The sequence below is a fragment of the Triticum dicoccoides genome, chromosome 6B, assembly GCF_002162155.2.
Source record: "Triticum dicoccoides isolate Atlit2015 ecotype Zavitan chromosome 6B, WEW_v2.0, whole genome shotgun sequence".
NCBI classification, from domain to species: domain Eukaryota; kingdom Viridiplantae; phylum Streptophyta; class Magnoliopsida; order Poales; family Poaceae; genus Triticum; species Triticum dicoccoides.
In genome coordinates this window covers 560,183,769-560,207,792 of record NC_041391.1, presented here as the reverse complement: position 1 = coordinate 560,207,792, position 24,024 = coordinate 560,183,769, and positions in this window count along the sequence as shown.

Genomic DNA, 24,024 nt, shown 5'->3' with positions numbered 1-24,024 from the left:
CAAACCGAAATGGCGGCTTAAAGGTAGAATGCCCAAAGAAACCCAGCAGCGGACGAGATCTATACCAATCAAACCGTTGGCCATGAGAGCCCGGATCTTGGCGAGTTGAGGCGCATAAGTTTTCCGTTCTTGGGTAGTTAAGCATAGAGGTAACGGGTGGCCGTTGCTAAGCCGGTGACGGCGGTAACCCGGCAAGAGATTTTCTCTAGCAGGGGCAGTATTCCGGCAATAAAACCAAGTTTGGTTCCAATCTTTAGGATGGCTGTGGTGTTTTGCATGAGGAAAATCAACTTCTTTTCTCTTCTGGATTGATACCCCACCAAGTTCCGTGTTGGGGCCGTCAGAGAACTCCATGCAGTGGTTTAAATGGAAAAAGTCCCGAAACAGATCCACAGATGGTTCTTCTTGAAGGTAAACTTCACAGAATACTTGAAAGTTGCATATATTGGACACATAATTTGGTCCAATATCTTGTGGATGAAGTTGAAAGCTCGCAAGGACATCCCGGAAGAATTTTGATCCGGGCAGGCTGAATCCCCGGTCTAAGTGTTGCATAAATACAATCACCTCTCCATGTTGAGGTTCAGGAGGGCACTCAGAGCCCGGAACTCGCCAATGAAGGTCCCTTTTTGAGGCTAAAGAGCCAGTGGTGACATAGCCGTTGATTTGTGTCTCCGTGATCCGGGACGGAACCCAATTGCAAGCAGAGAATTGTTTGGTCATCTTGGAAGCAAAACTCTGAAAGGAAAAATGAAGGCTGGTTTACAATTGACGGTTTAAGTGTATTATTCAGTGTTAAACCGGAAAATTGTTGTTCAAGTCCAATTGGCGGTTTAAGTGAGGGCTAATGGTGTATGGCGGATTGGCTATTAAGGGTTAAACCGCACTTAGGCAGAAGGGCCAGAGCTGAAAATCTACTAAGTGTTTACAGAAACAGGTTTCACAATATGGCAGTATAATTTTGGATCTACCGTGGTTAAAAAAGGAAAACTTCTCTGAGCCCTTACAATGGTGCTAAGAGGAACAAAGAAGATCCAGGCGGAGTCCGTTCAGGAGCGGCAGGATGCTATGGTATGGTGAAATAGCAATACGGATCTAGCCGTAGATCAAGGCTATCAGGCGCATATATAACCTCAGTGAAAAGACTAAGAGAAGGGTGCAGAAGAACTAATGAACGGCGATGAACATGGATGAACTCGAAGCCCTAATGAAGATCTAGGATTACAGGAAAGTGAACTTACCAGGGCCACTTGGCGGCGGAAGAGTGCGGCAGGGTTTCTGGTACGGACAGGGTGATGCAACGGCCTTGGCCGGTGCAGATTTGAAGGTCGATGGCGGCGGCGGCGCTGGGGTCCTTCGGGTCGCGAGGAGGAAGACGAGAAGAATGGGGAGAAAATGGAAGGGCCCGTCGGGCTTATTTATAACAGGGCAGAAGATAAGCGACAGGCGCGAGAATCAAGGAGTCCAAAGCGGCAAGGGGTTGCAGCTGTCACCTTGATTTTCGGGATGCCATTAAATGAAGGGAATCTTTTTAATCGTTTTTTACAGAGTTGACGTCATGATGATTCGTTGCTGTGATCAGAGGATGACGTCACGGTGGTTTAACAAAGTTCATAAGAGAAAGACATCATGGCGGTTTACGAGAAATGAAGGAGGATGTTCACAGGATTTTTCTAAGTACTAAAGATTGACATGAACAGGTTCAAATCAATCTGGGCCTAATGTTGGGGATATAACTACTAAGTGTAAACTGCCCAGGAGGGGCCGGTTCCCCTCAACTATATTGAAGTCCATGAAGACTCAGAAGATGGTGTTTTACTGATAAAAGCTTAAAGGCCCGGAGCCCAAAGGCGGATTAGGGCCCATAGTGGTAAACCGACATAGTCATGTAACTTGTATTGTAAGATAAGGAAAGGAGAGACCGATCAGAACACTTGTATGAGTCGGCCTCGCGACTCTGTAAACAGGTTGGGCGTCAACCCGTGTATATAAGGGGACAACCTGGCGGTGGTTCAGGGGAAAAAACAACAACTCGATAGCCAGGCATAGCTTGTTTAGCTCCCTGGTTAGCGAGACCCCAATAATCCCATCACTACTAGACGTAGGCCTTTACCTTCATCGAAGGGGCCGAACTAGTATAAAAACCCTCGATTCCTTTGTCCGGTTTAACCCCTTTAAGCTAACCCGTCGCGATGGCTCCACGACTAAGTCCTTCTATAAGGACATCTGACGTGATATTTCCACGACAGATCCTGTGAGACGTAGAAGGCCCATGGATCCTGCGAGACGTAGAAGGCCCATGGATCCGACGGCCCGTGAAGGCCCATGGATCCGACGGCCCGTGAAGGCCCATGGTCGGGCGAGTTGGCCCCCGTTTAAACGATATAGCATATTCAAAAAATTATCCTACTCAATACTATCACCTCTAAAAAGTATACACTATACAACAAAGAAATCAAGGCATAGAAAGGTAGAATAATCCTACACTATACAATAAAGAAATTACAGCCGATTATACCCACTGGGCATTATGGTTCGGCACAGGTGATAATAAAGCATACACAAACAGTAAATTACATACACTGGGCAAATACAGCTCATACATCATGGACGTGCATCAACTTAACTCCATTAGAACTATAATCTCTTCAGAAAATAGGATTGGCCGGATTCAGATAGCACAAATTTCAGTCTGCAAAATCTCCAATTCCTTCATGGTTACCTCGGTGTCTTGTTTCATTTTTTTACCCCTGCATCTAATACCTGCAGGTCCAGTCTCAACTTCTTGATTATACGTTGACAATCATGTACACGTTGTCTTGCCACCACTAGTTGATGCTCGAGAACATCAGCACATTCCAATTCCAATCCATAATCATTCGGTAACGGCCATGCCGCACTGCTCGTAGATTTTTGTGTTGATGTCACTTCATCCTGAAATGTTTCTGTAAGTACGCATGACTAGGGCAAATATATAGTTACAACAGTGAAGCGAACAAGACACTATTTTGTACTACATGGCAAAATGGGACTAACAATAATGTTACACGTCACTTTCACAAAAAAACGTTACACGTCATGAAGCATAAGCGGGTGATATTTTAAAATTTATAAAAAAGATAGTTTGTGCAGCCTGCATACAGAAATCCCTCTTAGCTCACCAGAGGAGCATGATGTTGGGGCCCAATCGAAAACACAGACAAGTTACAAATTTAGACAGAACGTTGCGTATAAGTAAGCAAGCAGTTGGCCATTATGTACCTCAATTAAAGTATTAGGGAGCATAATGAACAGCAGAGGGTTTCATACAAACATACTACAACAGGCAAAACTATGCAATCATTAGCTAGACTTAACTCCATTGGTTAATAGACTTCAAAGCTTCAGGCACAGTTCGGCAGAGTAATTAAATGGTAACGCCTTTAATTATGTCAACTAATAGTGATACAAGTACCGAACATCAGGCAAAATTATTTGGGCATCTCATTAAGTGAGGACAAATAAAGCAATTGAAAAGAGAAAATTAACTATGCCTGAAACAAACAAGGAATTGAAGTGTTGAGTTGCATACAGTGACTTACCTTAGTAGGTTGAAGAGGCTCAGCGCAGCTCCTACTTCTCTTGCAAGGCTCCTTCCTAACATCTTGTACTTGGAAATCCTCAATCTTATCTTCATTGCACCCCCTCTGCAAGGTGACACAAACTAGTTACTCGTCTCCTTGGAAGATAAATATGCATACTTTCTAGTCTGTGAACACAAAAGGATGAGATTATAACAAAACAACACCACATAATGAAACATGCCGCATCTCTTACACTTGCACACAATGAAATGAGCATTTACTATGTCTGCACTATGTAAAAACTAGGCATACCTTCAAACTGGATCTCCAGGTACTCTTGGAGAGCCTACTGTAGTGTACAGCCAAACCTTTATGTCACCTATGAGTCAGACAAGGCCCCACTACAGCAGTCCTTAGTGTTTAAATCGTTGACAAGCTCTATTAGAGTGTTAGGTCAAGAACAACAAGTAATCGAAGCAAACAGTCCTAGTATGGCTGGCGATGCAAATAAGCAATTGAACAGATGTGTGAGCAAATCTTACATATCAAGAAAAGAAGCAAAGAAGGAGGCTTAAAAACCATCACTTGACTGACCAGATTTAAGGGGCATTTAAACATCATGTGCATCGTATGGACTAACATAAACATTGCATATTCCAGATTCTACAATGGAATGCACATGTATTAGGTTATGCCATGTATGATGATGCCAAAATGTACAGATAGCGGGCAGGAGTGATTCATCATTGCACGCACAATTGAATTGCAGGTTAAGGGCCAGTTCGATTCCGCCTTTTCAGGGCATATTGCCAAAATAAGCCATAAAAGATATAAAGAAGTCATTTTTGAGTTATGGGCTTGGGCTTAATTAATTTCGCTTTGGAGGGGGTGTTTCGGGTAGAACCTCACAAAAAATTGAAGGGAAGGGGAATAGTGAAATGACTCTGTTGTCTGCCTATATTACACTCAAAATGCAACTACTAATGCTCGTGTCACACCTGACCCTCAAGTAAAAACAAAAGCATTCATTGCCCTGCCCTCTTGCATCTCCTCTCCCCTTTCCCTCTACCTTGATCCCCTGCCTACAGCACTAGGGTTCCTCCAACGAGCCGTCGCCACTGGTCCCATCTGGCCTGGTCCTCGATGATGCTATGTCCAGCTAGGCTACATGGCCGGTGGATAGGGGCAAATCTCCCTGGCTGCTCCTCCCTCTGGCGCCACCCCTCATTCTCATGGTCTCCAGCAGCTGCTCCACTGTGGTTCGTCCAAGGCACTACTCCGGCGGGCGCTGCACAACTACGGCTGATGCCACACTGTGGCAGAAGGCACCTTGTTCCCCCTGCCCTCCTCCCAGGCCATGGCCTTGAGGTGCTATTGAAGGATGAGCTCATCCAACAAGGTGAGGATCTCCTCTGATTTTTTGCCAAATTTTCATTCTGATCCACTATACAATGAATTGCTATGAGCTGCTTCTGCTGCTACTATATGATGCATTGCTATGAGCTGCTCCTGCTGCTACTATATGATGAATTGCTATGAGCTACTGCTGTTGTATGATGAGTTTCTATGAGCTGCTGCTGCTGCTATATGATGAATTGCTATGAGCTGCTGCTGCTGCTATATGATGAGTTGCTACAAGTTGCTCCTGTTGCTGCTATATGATGAATTGCTATGAGCTGCTCCTGCTGCTACTATATGATGAATTGCTATGAGCTGCTCCTGCTGCTGCTATATGATGAATTGCTATGAGCTGCTGCTGGTATATGATGAATTGCAGACTGTTGCTGTTGTATGATGAGTTGCTATGAGCTGCTGCTGCTGCTATATGATGCTTTCAGGTGGTGCTGCTATATGATAATAACCAGCCACTTGGACCATCAAATTTCAATAAATAATTGTTCTTCATTTAAATGTGGGTCATGCGTTCTTCGTTTAAATTAGGCAATGGGATCTCTATGGAAAACATTGACCAAAGTAGATTGTACCAAGTAGATGGTATCTTTGTATTTGCATTTTGAGCAAATAGTGATGGTCTGTTTTCCTATCATATTAATTACTGCACTGGGTTCAATTTGTGATGTTTGCAAGTCAAATTAATTTCCATATGGACAGCAAAATGAAAAATATATAATGCAATCTAGACTTTCCACTGATCATACAAAAGATAAGCTGAAAACGCAATGAAAAGAACTGGTTGGCGTATTACATGGAGCTTATATTCACAGGTTCTTATTTTCTTAGGATAACTCGTAATAACTGTCCCTAAGAAACTTGGCTAATAGAACTGGCATACAAATAACATGTCATGATGATTGCAATGGAGGAGTGACGTACCAAAGCACACTGTATAGGCTCACCGCTGCCTCTCCTTTTTTTGCTATGTTCCATGAAATTGCCACATACATCTTGTACTTTTTCATTGTGTAACCCTATCTGCAAGTTGACACGGCTAATTTCAGACATCTCTACATGATACTACATTGCATATCCCTTGCGCATATTTAAACCACCAATTAACGATTGTGTGCGTACCATAAACTAGCCATGACTCTGTATGCTGGACTAGCAGGCACTCTAAGGGAGCCTATTGTAGTGCACTGGAATTCCTACATGCCACCTATGATTTTGTGTAATGTACTGCCCTTGTTCCTAAATATATGTCTTTGTAGAGATTCCAGTATGGACCACATACATATGTATATAGATGCATTTTCGAGTGTAGATTCACTCATTTTGCTCCATATGTAGCCTATAGTGGAATCTCTAAAAGACTTATATTTAGGAACGGAGGTACGAGGTAGTATCATGTATGACATCTACATATCTAATTTAGCAGCCAGTAGTAGAAATCATTGTCTGCACAAAGGGATTACTGGTCGAAAATCCTAGCAAAGCACGCTGGCAGGCACAAAACAATACAAGAGAGAGAGACGCGCTTACAAGATCATAGCAATGCCTCAGTCCAGGATCTTGGTTGGCAAAGCTTTTAGATCCAGAAGAAACATCGTCCTTGTAGTTTTTGCCAGGTGCATAACAGGTAACAGCGACCGGTTAGTATATTTGAAGTGCATCGGGCAGGTGATGCCGGACGGATTTAAAGGTGACAAGTACCTAGGCCGTGGCGGGTGCTTGGCATCTCTCCAGACGGTGGGAATCGGGTTAGAAACATCGAGGGTGATGGCACTGCGCTGGCTGTCAAGGTTCGGTAAGGAGATCTAGAACCGTCGAGTAGGGTGTTTGTGGAGCGGCTCCGGTAGGGTGGACTGTGGTGTGGGCGAAGCGGATCTGAGCCCGTGGACGAGGGCGTAGGTGAAGCTGCTCCGGTGGTTGGGTTAAGGATGGTGTCGACGACGCGGATCTGCGGCCATGGACGGGTCGTCAGAAGCTGCTCCGGTGGTTGGGTTAAGGATGGTGTTGACGATGCGGATCTGCGGCCGTGGATGGGGCGTCAGAAGCTGCTTCGGTGGTTGGGTTAAGGGTGTTGTCGATGATGCAGATCTGCGGCCGTGGACGGGGCGTCAGAAGCTGCTCTGGTAGGATGGATGAGGGTGCGAGGAAGCGGATTTGAGGCCGTGGACTTGTGAGTTGGCAAAGCGGCCCCGGTAGGGTTGAGAATGGTATAGGCGAAGCTACTCCGGTGGGGTTGACGATGGTGTCGGCAAAGCGGCTCCGGTAGGGTTGAGGAAGTTGTTGGCGAAGCGGTTCCGGTAGGGTTGAGGAAGGTGTCGGCGAAAAGGATCAGAGGCCGTTGACGGGGGCGTCGGTGGGGTGGCTCCGTGGGGTGTGGACGAAGCATCTCCAGTGGGGAGTATGAATGAGCCGCTGCAGATGCGCGGCGGTTGACGAGAGTACCGGCGAAGCAGATCCGGCACCATGGACAAGGCCGGCACTGAATGGGCTGTGGTACAGTGGTGGATGAGCAGTCTACTTGTTTCTAGGGGAGGTGGAAGGGGTAGATGCGGCCGCAGAAGCAGATTCGACGAGGTGGACGCCGCTGGCAGTGAATGGGCTATGGTACGTCGGTGGATGAGCAGTCTAGGGTTTCAAGAGGGGATGGGAGAAAGCGCGATGATGTACGGATGGCGTGATGTAAGATGCTCTGTGTGGAGTTAGTAGTTTTTGCGGGAGGGGGAGAGGAAATGGGGGTGCCGTGTAGTCGGGGGAACTGGAAGTTACCAAAGCAGCCCCGACCTATCATGTAGATGAGGGTGGTATTGAAACTGTTGGTCTCCGTGCACCAAGGACAAAAGGGGAATTTCGCATGCTAAAGACTAAGGTGACGGAAATTTTAGAAGGAGGCGGGAGATTTTGCCGCCCGCGGGATCGTTCGTATCCAGTTTCAACTAATTTTGGACCGTGCTAGCGGGAAGGTCATGCTAGACTGTGTACACGGGGCACGCGTCAGCAGTTAATAACTGGTGTGAAGTACACCCCAGAAAAAAAGACAATAACTCGGGATGATGCGCCGATAACTTGGACGTTCACACGGGCGCGACCAATCGTACGGGTGTAGTGGCGCGTTCTCAAAAAAAGGGATCAAACGCTCAGCCTATGTATTTCTCGTGTAAATAGATAATTTAGTGACATTGGTTATTTACTTTAAACATAATGCATTGATGTGTTAGTGTAGAGGCGCACAAAAAGAAATGGATATTGTAGTTAGCTACTTAAAAGTGTTACCTCACATGATTACATAGCCTCCATTTCATAAATTGCATACCCGTTGAATTCATATATGAATATTACATATATTACTTCAAAATAGAAACTTAAATCATCCAAGACTAATAAATTTGAATGCAAGAGTAACAATGGTGCATGTGCATGATAGCTACATTGGTTGTTTGAAGAAACATCACTATAACTTTGGCATGCACAACTGAAAAGGTTTATTTAAATAAAAAAATGTGATATGTTAGTGTCCAATCTTTACAGCGTTGAATCGATATTGTACCTTTGGCCATGATACGAAGTAGATATTGACTTATGTTCAAGCGATGCACGTCCATGATCGCTAGATAGTGATACGTGAATGAATTGTGCAATCTCTCTCACACGCATACATATCTCATTTCCCTGTGGGCATCGGAATCACACACGCGCACTTCATGTATTTCTCTCCCTCCGTCAGGGTTAAATTCGTCTTTCTACCCCGTCCTACAAGTCTCTCACATAGAAACACACACGCTCTCTATGTCTAACATGCCCACCCCTTTAGTTCCGCCCACCCGCAACCACTAATGTCTCAAAGTATAATAATGTCTCTCACACATATGCTATCTACCTATCCCTTAATATAGCTAGATATGTGTCACACAAACTCCTTCTCCCTACTAGCAAGATGCCCATGCGTTGCACGGAACATCAAGATGCATTTGTATGAGAAGTTTACTTGTGGGAGAAAAGGATGAACGAGGGAATGCCTTATTTGCAACTACGGAGAGGGGTGTGGGTATCTTTTTGCAAAATTGCCATATTTTCCTTCCTGTTCGTCGAATATAAATCGGATGGCCTATATTGCAGGATGGCAGGAACACCATCATCACCAACTCTGTTTTTATAAGAGTAGAGATATGTGAGTGTCATTGCCCCCCCCCCCCACACACACACCCACACCCACACTTCCCAACACCGAAGGAGTAGGGTGACACCTCGATCTTGATACTAATCTATCGACTGGCTTCTCTCTCATACATACACACACACACACTACCCGACACCGAAGGAGTAGGGTGACACCTCGATCTTGATACTAATCTATCGACTGGATTCTCTCTCAAACATACACACACACACTACCCGGCACCGAAGGAGGAGGGTGGCACATCGATCTTGATAATAATCTATCTACTCCTCTTTCAAACACACACACACACACACACACTCGCTAGTTGTGCCTCTGTGCCTACCGCGCACACTCTCGATACATCTCCCCCCCCCCCAACAATGACAGCAGAAGGGTGACAACTCGATCTGATCATAATCTGTCAATTGGTTTCTCTCTCAAACATTGTGTCTCGGTGCCTCGCTCGGTATCCCCCTCGATATGTAGACTTCTTGCGTGCGCACAGCTGTAGTGACGATGACGCTGAACCCAGTGTGCCTTGTTTTTACCGGCCTCATGTGATAGTTTTCACCCTGTTTTCTGTTAATTAACAAGGCAACCTTTTCTTTGTTACTACTAGTGAATCTGAAATCATTCGGGGCAGACATAAAATATATCACTTCAACCCAATATTCACAGCAACTATTTTAAAAGAAATTAGCTAGCTGCCCGTGCGTTGCACGGAACATCAAGATGCATTTGTATGAGTAGTTTATCTTGCGAGAGAAAAGGCTGAACGAGGAAATGCCTTATTTGCGAACGTGGACAGACGTGTGGGTATATTTTTGCAAAATTGCCATAGTTTCTTTCCTATCCGTTAGATATAAATCCGACGGCCTATATTGCAGGATGGCACACACACCATCATCACCAACTCTGTTTTCTACTCCCTCCATCCGAAAATACTTGTCATCAAAATGGAAAAAAATAGATGTATCTAAAACTAAAATACGTCTAGATACATTTCCTTTTATCCATTTTGATGACAAGTATTTCCGGACGGAGGGAGTATTTGTCTTTTTAGAGATTTCAACAAGTGACTATGACCGGACCTTACCAACATACTCAAAAAAGTAGTCCATAATTTTGATGTTACCCTCTTTTCTTGGCGGTGCAGTGCCATCTAGACATATTTTAGAGTGTAGATTCACTCATTTTGCTACGTATGTCTTTTCAGGAAGGGGTCAGATTTGTCCTTGATTTATTTATGAGGTATGTGGTAGTCCATTTGAAGTCTGACAAAGACAAATATTTAGGAACGAATGGAGTATATATAAGAGTAGACATGGAGATATATCTCCAGCATGGTCTACAACAAAAATGTGCTGGGCTGGTTAGCGCCGGATGCTCGCAATGCGATGACATGAGCTCGAATTCTGTCTTTTAACTTTAGATTTTTATATTGTATATTACTCTACTTATTTAATATATACTTCTTTCGCTACTGTACTAACAGTGGAACCCACAGAGTAATTAGAATATTAAGGATGGACTTGTTTCTTTTTAAATTTCTATACGAAGCTGTAGCCACCTTGCAAGTCACGTGTACACTGTACATGCAATTAACTTTTTATAGAGGGACAATCATACAGGCAATTAACTCAAATGGATTGGATGTCACTCTATTATTTCCAGCATAAAGAGCATCTCCAACGGCAGCCGGCAAATTTCCTCCCGATTCCTTTCGCAGAGGACGACATCAAACGCCAGTGGCATACATTTTTACAACTCTAACCAACCAGATGAAATTCGTGCAAACACGGACTGATTTCATATAAGCATGAAGGATTTCGTATAAAAAAGCCGGATCTTCATATAAACATGATGGATTTCATTACATTTACATGAACTAAGAGGTGCCAATCCGGCTCTCTTGTATAATTAATACTCCCTCCGTCCGGAAATACTTGTCCTAGAAATGGATATATCTAGACTTATTTTAGTTCTAAATGGCCGCCCGCGGATACCTTTGTCTTCCTCATGTCCGTCGAACACTTGCGGGGTCGACGAAGGTCCTCGGAAGAGACGAAGCAGCAAAGAAACCACCTGAATCCGCGGTCGTCGCCTCGGCGGTGGCCTTCATGGGTCCCAAGTGGCGGCGCCTCCCGTGTTCTACTTCTCCTCGATGATGGCGGCGGACACGGAGAAGCTGGCCACCGACTCGTCGCTCTCCACGCCCCCGGATTCTGTCTCTGCCTGCATGGCGCTGTCGCAGGCACGGGAGGCGCGCCCATAGACACGGGAGGCGCGGCCACCGCAGACACTGGTGGCGTGGTACGACGCGGCAACATCGGCGCCCGTACCGGCGTGCTCGCCGTCGTGCCGGCGTGGAGCAACTCGCCACTCCTCATCGAGCTGAACTAGAGCGGCGAGTTGCTGAACCACGCGCCTGCTTGGGGCGGCAACTGGCTCCGTCGGGCCAAGCGAGGTTGGTGAAGCACCGAGCGGCCTCGCCCATATCCGGAGGGCTCGGCGGGCCACCCAGCTGGGTAATATGCCAGAGAACGGCTCATCGGAAGCTATCGGAAGGGTGGAGAAAATGGTGAAGGAGGAGATGGGGGAGCGGCGGAGGGGTGCGATTCTTGCCCGATGTCTGTCTGGCCTCATGTAAATAGAGGGCGGATGGTAGGAGCTTGGCCGGCGTCTGGCCTCGTTTAAACTGAGGACGGACGGGAGGAGCTCGGCCGGTGTTCGTTTAATTCCGGCCCGCTCATGAACGAACATGTGGCCGGAGTAGGATTCTTGGTTTGCATGTGGGTTTAACGGAGGGATTTAATGGAGGTGTCGGGCATGCAGCAGGCGGCGCAGTACTATTCGATTTGAAAGCATCAATGAGCCGTCAAATCAGAAAGGCCCTCGACTCTCGTGAAACTGACCGAGCTAGACTGGCCCGCCCTCTAGCCTTTTAAAAAATGTATATACTCCACTTTTGTACAGTAGTAGTATCGATGGATTGCGCCATGGAGCAAAACTTGAAATTAAAATAAAAGGTGGTACATATAGAGAGCGCTCGTGAACTATGTGTCATTACATGGCAATAAATAAAGTACTACATGATACTAAGGCTGGTCGTAATGGGAGTATCATAGGTAGTATCATGCATGCCAACTAAGCAATTTTGATGAGGTCTCATTGAATTAAATGAGGAAAGAGGAGCTTGAGTATCATATACTACTTTGTGTCATGCATGGAAATAGATGTAGTCCTATATGATACCAACATATGATACCATGCATTACGGATGTAGTATCATACACTAGTATCATATGCATGATACTAGTATATGATACTCCCATTACAACCAGACTAATATATGATACATGGCGCAGGAGTACTAAGTATTATTAATACAGTTTTGCTAGAACTCATCTAGATGAGATATAATTTGGTCTCATTCATCTTTTATAGCCATTGGATGTGATGCTATAAGATGCGTGTGTGCCGACGTGGGTTGTATTTGTTCTTGTGCAACGAACTGACCACTGCATGTCATGTTTCATAGTCTCAAGTCATTAAAAGCATACAAGCCCCACATCTCTTCTTGGTTGATTCCTCTATTTATGTCAAAAAATAAGAAACAACGTGAGAGTTAATGCACCATGCCTATGTGTTTACTAGTATTTGGTTTTCGTAAGATGACTTAATACTCACCTAGACGGAGGGAGTATTCGATTTGACAGCGGGCGGCGCAGTTCCCAATACGGCTTTAATGCAGACAAGGGAGGGAGTGGCGGTTCTCGATATGTTGAATGTCCAATGCATCCTCCTTCAATTAATGCATGAGGGAAGTAATGGGAGGAGGTCCGGGAAAAGAGGCTGCACGATGTGAATGCAACGCAGTTTGCCCTCATTGCCCTCATATAAAGGCGCCCCTTGTCGGTGTCAAAACCGGCGGATCTCGGGTAAAGGGTCCCGAACTGTGCGTCTAGGCGGATGGTAATAGGAGACAAGGGACACGATGTTTTACCCAGGTTCGGGCCCTCTTGATGGAGGTAAAACCCTACGTCTTGCTTGATTAATATTGATGATGTGTGTTACAAGAGTGGATCTACCACGAGATCAAGGAGGCTAAACCCTAGAAGCTAGCCTATAGTATGATTGTTGTTCGTCCTATGGACTAAAGCCATCCGGTTTATATAGACACCGGAGAGGGCTAGGGTTACACAAAGTCGGTTACAATGGTAGGAGATCTACATGTCCGTATCGCCAAGCTTGCCTTCCACGCCAAGGAAAGTCCCATCCGGACACGGGACGAAGTCTTCAATCTTGTATCTTCATAGTCTTGGAGTCCGGCTGATGATGATAGTTCGGCTATTCGGACACCCCCTAGTCCGGGACTCCCTCAGTAGCCCCCGAACCGGGCTTCAGTGACGACGAGTCCGGCGCGTATATTGTCTTCGGTGTTGCAAGGCGGGTTCTCCTTCAAACTTCATGTTCTTGTCGAATAGTGCCGGCTTCCTTATAAATGTTGCGCTCCTTGGATTCTACGCCCAATAATGGCCTTCTTCCACATGTCGTATGAATGCGAAAAGGTAGGGCATTTTTACATTTTACCCCCTAGCCGCGCGAATGAGCCGCCTATAAGAGAGGCGAGGATCTAGATCCAGCTCACACCATCCTCCATTCGCAAGTTCTCATCGAAGCGCTTATGACGAAAATCCATTCCATCATGGATAGTCGACGCGGCTCCTCCTCTCGCGCTCCCAGCCCTAAGCCAGGAGATTGGGGGAGATGCTCAGTTCCACATAGCGAGCTAGTGGCGCTCCAAACCGAGGGATATCTTCCCCCAGCTTTCATGGTTCCGGTTCGAGCCGGACTAGCCACCTTCAAGGGTGGCAAGCAGGCGGAGAGTGTCCCCAACCCTACCAAAGGAGAGCGGGTATGCTTCGTCCCTTATCTAATAAGGGGGCTCGGATTCCCCATACATCCGTTTCTCTGGGGGCTCCTGGAGTTCTACGGACTCCAGCTTCACCACCTCACACTTGCCTCCATTTTGCACATCGCGGGCTTTGTAGCTCTTTGCGAGCTGTTCCTGGGCATCGAGCCCAATTTCGCGCTGTGGAAGAGATTGCTTTGCCTTGTACCCCGTTCTTATGAGGGGTCGATATATCAAGTGGGCGGAGCCGAAATATGGCGCATCGCTGGGACCGGATATCTATCCGGCACCCCGAAGAAGGCGTCCGAAGACTGGCCTTCGGAATGGTTCTACATGGAGGACGCCCCTCTTCCGGATCCAGTTCGGATTGGCCTCCCGGAGTTCAGCAATGCTCCCTTGAAGAAACGCCTGAGTTGGCGCCCGCGGAGCCCTCAACGGGAGGAGGATGGGAGCGTCCATTATCTGATGGGCCGGATCAGGTTACTGGCCCACTCCGGATTGACCATGATTGGAATCATGGCCACGTGCATTATGCGAGGGGTGCAGCCACTCCAATATAGGGGCCACCCTATGTGGGATTTCAACAGGGAAGACGACGCCACCCGTCACGACCGCAGAGGGCCGAGCTCGGTAGTCGATCTGGCAAAGATCATGTCCGTCTTGTACAAGGGGGAGGAGGAGGACTTTCTCCGCACGAATCCATTGAACGGGTTCTCCATGAATAACCCTCGGAGCTGGGTAAGCGGACGTTTTATCTACCCGATCCATACTTCCAAAGTCAAGTATTTTACTTTGTGATTTCGACACAGGAGCTGCGCCGGGATGTGGAGGGCATACGAAGCCTAACTCCACAGCCCGAGGATCCGGAATGATCCCTTGATCCGACCTCCGAAGAGGATCCGAACATAAAGGTGGAGCTGATTGACGGGGTGTTCCACCAACTTAGCATGGACAATGCTCTAGTCGCCATTACGGCTGACTACCCCGGCTTGATTCTGGCCTCCCAGGTGACTACGACCGAGGTCTTGACATCATCATTTGATCCGTGCTCAATTCTGACCATCCTATACTGATGGTGCATCGCAGGAGGTGCCTTTAAGGCGGGAAGCCGAACCTGCGGCTGCTGACCAGCAAGGGTCAGTTCGGCCCAGCAGACGGAAGAGGAGTGCGACGCAAATCGAAACGTCGCCGTAACGGTACGGCGCACCGTTGTTTTTAAGGGAAGGATCCCTATGAGGTATATTAACGCTCATAACTCTTTCCAGGAGGAAGAGCGCTCGCCGGACAGTGTCCGGAGAGGTTGCCAATCAAGCCTCCGCCAGCCATGCTCCATCGCGTGGTCCGGAAGTGGAGGCGAACACAAGGCAAGAGCCGGATGCTCCTCCGACAGAGGATGCCGACAGGCTGTCCGCCACCCGGTCTGAGGTGGAGAGCGCCATGAATCACAGGCGTCGCCGGACAGTTCTTCATGACGCGTGTTTCTCCCTGGAGGCGTTGAATGCCTTTGATGCGGGAAACGCGCACCTCCGTGCTGCTCAAGATGGTTTAACTAGAGCCATGGAGCAGTATGTGAAGGACATACTGGTAAGTAGTTTTAATAGTTATATATGCTAGTTGCCCCCGAGACTTAAAATAGTTAAAACAACTGATTTAAGGATCATTTATTATGTAGGATCTTACGGAGAAGAATACCCACCTATCCCAGGAGCTCCAAGAGTGCAAGGCCCAACTTGAGACGCACTAGCCACCTCAGGGGGAGCCACAGAGACCCCCGCTGGTAATACGTTCTTCGAAAAGATAAGTAGTTAACAAAGTGCGACGTGTGCATAAATCTGACAATAATATTGCAAAGGGCGACGGACTAGATCCGGACAAGCAACAACTACTGCGTCAGCTAAAGGCCGGCGAGAGGGTGCTTATGAAGGTGCAGCAGGAGAGAAACAAGCTCCAAGATGCCCACACCCAGCTAGGAGAAGAGCTGAAAGGTGTTCGGGCCTAGCTGTCTGGCTCCGTGAAGGAGAATCAGCGGCTTCGTCGCAGCATTTATAGTAAGTGCTTGAGCAAATTCCTTTGAAAAGAAGAATTCGGCGAGGAAGTCAATTGACAGAAATGTGTCTTTAGGTGTGCTCACAGGTCGCCCTGCGGAGGAAATGCCTAGTTCAACGGGTGACCAACTTCCTGAGCTGGTTCAACTGCTCGAACGTGTCCGGCAGGCGATGAGTGGCATCGTTCAGGCTTTATGGTCTTCCATATCCCTACCCGAGGGCCTTGGAGAGCTTGCTGAGAAGCTTCAGGGAGCACAGCGACGCCTCCGTCTGTGGAAAATATCGGCCTGCCGTCAGGGCGCCAGGGAGGCCTGGGCCATGGTGAAGACGCGGTACCCGAAGGCTGACCCAAACCACATGGCCGAGGTCGGACCCGCGGGGCCTGATGGGAAGGAGATCCCTGTGAGCTTGATGTACGGCCAAGTAGAACTGGCTGCGAAATATTCCCAACAGGACTGTAAATTAGACAGCCTGTTAGATGGGATTGAAGAGGAGTACAATCAGTTAGTTTGACGATGTAATTTGAAATGACATGTAAAATGCCTTCTAGCCGGATTGTAGATCGTTTGTCTTTGCGGACCTTTTCGCTTCAACCTCCGGACCCAACAGTCCAGAGTGTGTCCGAATACCCTTACGGTTATAGAAGAACCGGAGCATGCGTGGAGACAAGGCGTCGAGATCATAATTGCTTTATCAGACAAGTGCCCAACTAGCTATGTTATATTACATGGTTAGTAAGAAACATCTTCCAGGGAGAATAGTCCCGTTAAGGGTTCCTTTCCCTGGGAGGCATGCCCTAAAGTGCATGTCCGGACTGCGAAAATAGCAGAAAAAGCATCTGGGGGCAAATAAATAAGTAAGTAATAAATCATCTTTCAAGTCACCGACCGAATATTCTCTTAAGAACGCTAGCTTTCGGCTTCACCCAGTCTGAGGTACACATCCGGCTGACCCGGCAGTAACAATCGCAGAGGTGCTCCCTTTACCTCCTAGCCAAACAATCGGGAACGTAGGGGTAAGCAGAGGAGTCAGGCAACCCAGCTTGGCCAAAACTTAAGTTATATCGATGCATATAATGGTGAATAAAAGGTAAATGCGGAAGTATGACACATGTGTTGGGCATGAAGCCCGTATAAATAAGCTTCTGTTAAAGAAGCCCCCAGGTATAACGAGTGCTAGGAGCACATCGAGTGTGTGCGAACAATGCGCAAATCAGCCTATCAAAGGTATTGGAAAACAAAGTGGGAAGAAGGAGGGGGACAAGAGATAGTGAAAATGTAAAAATATGGACGAAGGAGTGAGACGAACTCTGAGTCCGGCGTTAGGTGTAGAATCTTCGGAGACGGGCTGCGTTCCATGGGTTCGGCTCGAGTCGGTTGTCAGATGCGTTGCATAGACGGTATGCTCCGCCGGTCAGGACTTGGTCGATGATGAAGGGACCTTCCCACTTGGGCTTAAGTTTGTCCTTTTTCTTGTCCGGCAGGCGTAGAACAAGTTCGCCAACATTGTATGTTTTGGCCCGTACTTCTCTGCTTTGATATCTTTGAGCATGCTGTTGATAAAATGCGGAACGAGCTTTTGCCACGTCCCGCTCCTCCTCTAAGGCGTCCAAACTGTCCTGCCGATCCAGCTCGGCTTCTCTTTCTTCGTACATGCGCACGCGAGGTGATTCATGAATTATATCGCAGGGCAGAACTGCCTCTGCGCCGTACACCATAAAAAATGGTGTGAATCCGGTAGTTCGATTTGGCGTGGTCCGCAGCCCCCAGAGTACGGAGTCGAGCTCCTATACCCAGTGCGTGTTAGATTCCTTGAGGGACCGCACTAGTCTGGGTTTGATGCCGCTCATGATTAGACCATTTGCTCGCTCGACTTGACCGTTAGTTTGAGGGTTATAGACTGAAGCGTAGTCGAGCTTGATGCCCATGTTTTTGCACCGGAGTTTAACCTCGTAGGCCGTGAAATTCGTGCCGTTATCAGTGATGATGTTGTGGGGGACGCCAAAGCGGTGTACTACCCCGGATATGAAGTCTATCATAGGTCCGGATTCTGCCGTTTTAACCGGCTTGGCTTCAATCCATTTGGTGAATTTGTTCACCATGACCAATAAGTATTTGTGCTTATGGGTTCCCCCTTTAAGGGGTCCAACCATGTCAAGCCCCCAGACCGCAAACGGCCAGGTGATGGGTATAGTTTTGAGGGCGGTGGGTGGCATGTGGCTTTGATGAGCAAAGAGCTGGCAACCGACGCATCATTGGACTAAGTCCTGAGCATCTGCCCGGGCTGTTGGCCAATAAAATCCTCTACGGAAGGCCTTGCCTACAAGGGCCCGGGCTGCGGCGTGGTGCCCGCCGAGTCCGGCGTGAATTTCAGCCAGGAGATTTCGCCCCTCCTCTTCGGAGATACACCTTTGAAGGACTCCGGTTGTGCTTTTCTTATAAAGTTCTCCCTCATGGACCTTGTAGGCTTTAGATCGCCGAACTATGCAGCGGGCCTCATTTTGGTCTTCGGGAAGTTCCTGCCTAATTAAATAGGCTAGGAATGGTTCCGTCCACGGGGAAATTGCTGCCATTATTTCGTGGGCTGAAGGTGTTATTTCATTGGCTGAGCCGCCGATTGTGTCAGAATTGTCTGAGTTAGGTGATGCAGCTGGCTCTGGATTGTTATTTCCGAACTCCTCTTCCCATAGTACGGATGACTTAAAGAGCCGTTCCAAGAAGATGTTTGGAGGGACGGCGTCGTGTTTTGCGCCGATGCGTGCTAACACGTCTGCTGCCTGGTTATTATCCCGGGCTACATGGTGGAATTTCAGTCCTTCGAACCGAGCTGACATTTTTAGGATGGCGTTGCGGTAAGCTGCCATTTTCGGATCTTTGGCGTCAAAGTCTCCATTTACTTGGGGTATTGCGAGGTTTGAATCCCTGTGCACCTCTAGGCGTTGAATGCCCATGGAGATTGCCATCCGGAGGCCGTGCAGGAGGGCCTCGTATTCGGCTGCGTTGTTGGAGTCCATGTACATTATTTGAAGTACATATTGGACTGTGTCTCCAGTTGGGGACGTCAAGACGACGCCAGCCCCCAAGCCGGCCAACATTTTGGATCCGTCGAAATGCATGATCCAATTGGAGTACGCGTCGTACTCTTTATAGAGTTCGGCTTCGGTCCATTCGGCGACGAAGTCAGCCAGAACTTGCGATTTTATAGCTCGCCGTGGTTTGTAGGTTATGTCAAATGGTAAGAGCTCAATGGCCCATTTTGCAATCCTACCTGTTGCGTCGCGATTGTTTATAATATCGTTGAGAGGTACTTTGAAGGCCACCGTTATGGAACACTCTTGAAAGTAGTGTCGCAGCTTCCGGGATGCCATGAACACTGCATACACTATATTTTGATAATGTGGGTACCGGGACTTGCATGGAGTTAAGACAGTGGATACGTAGTACACTGGTTTTTGAAGAGGGAATCTGTGTCCTTCTGTTTCTCGTTCGACGACGAGTACCGCGCTGACAACCTGATGTGTTGCTGAGCTATATAATAACATAGGTTCGCCCAGGTTGGGCGCGGCCAGGACCGGATTTGTTGCCAGTATGGCCTTGATTTCTTCGAGTTCGGCCGTGGCGGCATCCGTCCATTCGAAGTGTTCAGTGCACCGGAGGAGGCGATAGAGGGGCAGAGCCTTTTCTCCCAGACGGGAGATGAAGAGGCTTAGGGCCGCTACGCACCCTGTTAGTTTTTGTATTTGCTTGAGGTCTTTTGGGATATCCAATTGTGACAGAGCTCGGATCTTGGCTGGGTTTGCTTCAATTCCTCTACCGGATACAATGAAGCCCAAAAGCTTTCCGGCTGGTACTCCGAAGACACATTTTTCTGGGTTGAGCTTAATGTCATACGCTCGGAGGTTGTCAAATGTCACCCTCAAGTCGTCTACTAGGGTTTCGACGTGTTTGGTCTTGACGACCACATCGTCTATGTATGCCTCTACTGTTTTGCCTATCTGGGTAGCCAGACATGTCTGAATCATGCGCTGATATGTTGCGCCGGCATTTTTGAGTCCGAAGGGCATTGTGTTGAAGCAGAATGGCCCATATGGAGTAATGAAAGCCGTTGCGGCCTGATCTTTTTCCGCCATCTTGATTTGATGGTATCCAGAGTATGCGTCAAAGAAGCACAATGAATCGTGCCCTGCGGTAGCATCGATGATTTGGTCGATGCGAGGGAAAGGGAAAGGGTCCTTTGGACAGGCCTTGTTAAGGTCTTTGAAATCGACGCAGAGGTGCCAGGATTTGTCCTTTTTTGGTACCATTACTAGGTTGGCTAGCCAGTCCGGATGTTTGATATCTCTGATGAATCCGGCTTCTAAGAGCTTGGCTAGCTCCTCTCCCATTGCATGTCTTTTGGGTTCGGAAAATCACCGAAGAGCTTGTTTGACTGGCTTGAATCCTTTTAGGATATTTAGGCTGTGCTCTGCCAGCCTGCATGGGATTCCTGGCATGTCTGAAGGGTGCCAGGCAAAAATGTCCCAGTTTTCCTGGAGGAATTCTCGTAGTGCGGCTTCTACATCAGGATTTAATTGTGCCCCAATGGATGCCGTCTTTGTGGGGTCTGTTGGATGGACCTGAAATTTGACTATTTCGTCTGCTGGTTTGATAGAAGTGGACTTGGACCTCTTGTCGAGTATCACATCGTCCCAATCCACCGTGGAGCGCAGCGCAGTTAATTCCTCTGCCGCTAGGGCTTCGGATAATGCCTCTAGGGCCAGTGCGGCTGTCTTATTTTCAGCGCGGAGTGCTGTATCTGGATCACTGGTGAGAGTGATTATTCCATTGGGTCCGGGCATTTTGAGCTTCATGTACCCGTAATGGGGTATAGCTTGGAAGATTGTGAATGCCTCTCGCCCTAACAAAGCGTGATATCCGCTCCCGAATGGGGCCACTTGGAACGTGACCTCTTCGGACCTATAATTGTCCGGCGAGCCGAACACTACATCTAGTGTGATTTTTCCTGTGCAGCGTACTTCTCGACTAGGGATTATTCCCCTGAAGGTTGTGCTGCCTTGCTCAATGCGGCTCCAGTCAATTTCCATTTTTTGAAGGGTTTCCTCGTAGATGAGGTTTAATCCGCTGCCGCCATCCATGAGTACCTTGGTAAGACGAAAGCCGTCCACTATCGGACTGAGGACCAATGCGGCTGGTCCTCTAGCTGTTTGGAATTTAGGTTCGTCGCTGGCATTGAAGGTGATAGCCGTGTCGCTCCATGGATTTGTTGTTGCTACTTGGTAGACTTCGGCAAGACTGCGGATTGTTCGTTTCCGCATGTTATTTGATGCGAAAGTCTCGAAGACTGTTAGTACTATACTGGTGCTGCTGGGCTGGTTGCCCGGGGCTAAAAAGCCTTCGCCACTTTTGGCCACCTGCCGTAATATCCAACATGCTTGAAGGCTATGTGTTGGAGTGGCGCCCTCTGTACTGTGGATTTTGCAGGGTCCGTTGAGCCATTCCTCCAGTACAGTTCCGTACCCTTTATGGGGTTTTTGCTTCTTGGTTTTTAACCCAGGTGCTTGAGTATGACGCACCCTTTTATTTCGGACTGGGGTTGTATTCAGGGCCGGATTGTCCCAAAACCTAGTTTCCGTTTTCCAGGCACTTTCCATCGTGCAGTATTTTTGTAGAATGGTCGCTAGGTCGGCGAAGCATGTAACTTCGCGATGACTGATCGCGTTTATGATTCCCTTGTCCGTGCAATTATTGCAAAAGATTGAAATCGCGCTTTCTTCATGGCAGTCCTTTATCCTGTCCATAACCAAGAGGAATCTGGCCCAGTAATGATGTACTGTTTCATCGGTCTCTTTCCGTATTTGAGATAGATCGCTTATGTTTGGGTGGGCGGGCGGAATCAAGTTCGGAACCCCATCCAATCTGAGGCTCAAAGGGCACGAAGCTTCTGGATTCGGAAGCTTGGTTTGTTGGACGCTTTCCCACAAATCTGGTCCGATGCCTGACTTTAGGCTCAGTATTTGATTAGCGTTCATCCCACCGTGGGAATCCGGCATGGAGGGATCGGAATCCGGACATAGTTAGTTTTTATCATAGAAGAAGAGTCGCCACATTGTTCCTCTACCACGACAACGTGGTGGGTAACCTGGGGAGAGTTGATTTCTCTCAGATCGGTTTTAAGCCCAATCTGATCGTAGTCGGTAGCGACTCCCAGGGCGGCGATGCAATCCAAGAGCTCGTTTACATAGGAGAGCTCAATCGGATCTAGCTGCTCGGCGAATTCCGAGCTGACGTGAAGATCACTTTTAATGACTTGAGAGGTCATTGTCGGAGCGGTGGCCGAACAGGCGGTCAAAATAAAACTGCCTAGCCGGATAGTTTGGCCAGCGGCCAAAGCTCCCTTGACGACGGTGCCGTTTTTAAAGACGGGAAAAGGCATCCTTCCTGATGGTGATGGCACAGAGGAACTCTCAATGAAAGCACCAATGTCGGTGTCAAAACCGGCGGATCTCGGGTAGGGGGTCCCGAACTGTGCGTCTAGGCGGATGGTAACAGGAGACATGGGACACAATGTTTTACCCAGGTTCGGTCCCTCTTGATGGAGGTAAAACCCTACGTCCCGCTTGATTAATATTGATGATGTGTGTTACAAGAGTGGATCTACCACGAGATCAAGGAGGCTAAACCCTAGAAGCTTGCCTATGGTATGATTGTTGTTCGTCCTATGGACTAAAGCCATCCGGTTTATATAGACACCGGAGAGGGCTAGGGTTACACAAAGTCGGTTACAATGGTAGGAGATCTACATGTCCGTATCGCCAAGCTTGCCTTCCACGCCAAGGAAAGTCCCATCTGGACACGGGACGAAGTCTTCAATCTTGTATCTTCATAGTCTTGGAGTCCGGCTGATGATGATAGTTCGGCTATCCGGACACCCCCTAGTCCGGGACTCCCTCACCCCTCCATTCCAATGCATATACCACATCGTACGCACCTAAGAATTTGCCTAAGGACCTACACTAAGCGCAAAAGAGCTCACTCTAGACCCATGGCGAGGATGCGCGTGAGCGGCCAGCGGCTGCACCAGATGGTCCACGACGCCGGCCTACGGCATGGCGCCGAGGATCGTCTCCAGACGGTGTTGGAGACCGGCTGGTGGATGGCCGCCGTCGACGCCAACTACGACTCTTAGTTGGACCAGGTGATCGTTGCCACCAGCAACAAGTTCACCGTCCTCAAGAAGCTCGCGGACGACATCGCAGTACTCCTCCAGCCCGTGTGCCCGGGCTCCTCATTGCGTGCCACCCTAATCGGCCTCCATGGCCGGAACCTCTTTCAAGCACTGGTGGCCCTGCGACTGCCCGCCGACGCCACGAAGAATGTCCACCTGGAGGTCGCGCTCGCCGCGAGGCGCCTCGCCCTGCAAGAATTCGTCGACCTACACGTCCACGCGTACGAGCAAATCGTGTACATAGGTATCTACAAGGCTAGTGAGGACGCTACGACGTTGGCCTTCCTCAACCAACTAGAAGCCTTGGATGCCTTTGTTGAGAAGCACCTCGACCTCGCCACAAAAGCCGCCGCTCCTTAGCCGCCGGTTGGTGGCCCGGCGCACTAAGTTGAGGAGGAGGAGGTCGTACGTTCGTGGATCCATCTTTCTTCTTTCATTCTGTAACCACCACTACGATCACATCATCGTGGCCTTAATTCTTATTGTGATGTTGCATTCTCGTTCCAGTCAATACCAACATGTGCGATCCCTTTGCTTAATTATATGCATCACTGTAACTAGTACTCCATCCGTCAATTTATAAGTTGTGCTTACCTTTTCCATCAACTTCGTGCAACGCGCGGGCATCTTGCTAGAAACACTAGAATATGTCTATATAATCTGTATGTGATAGTCCATTTGAAATCTCAAAAAAGAAAAATATTTAGGTAT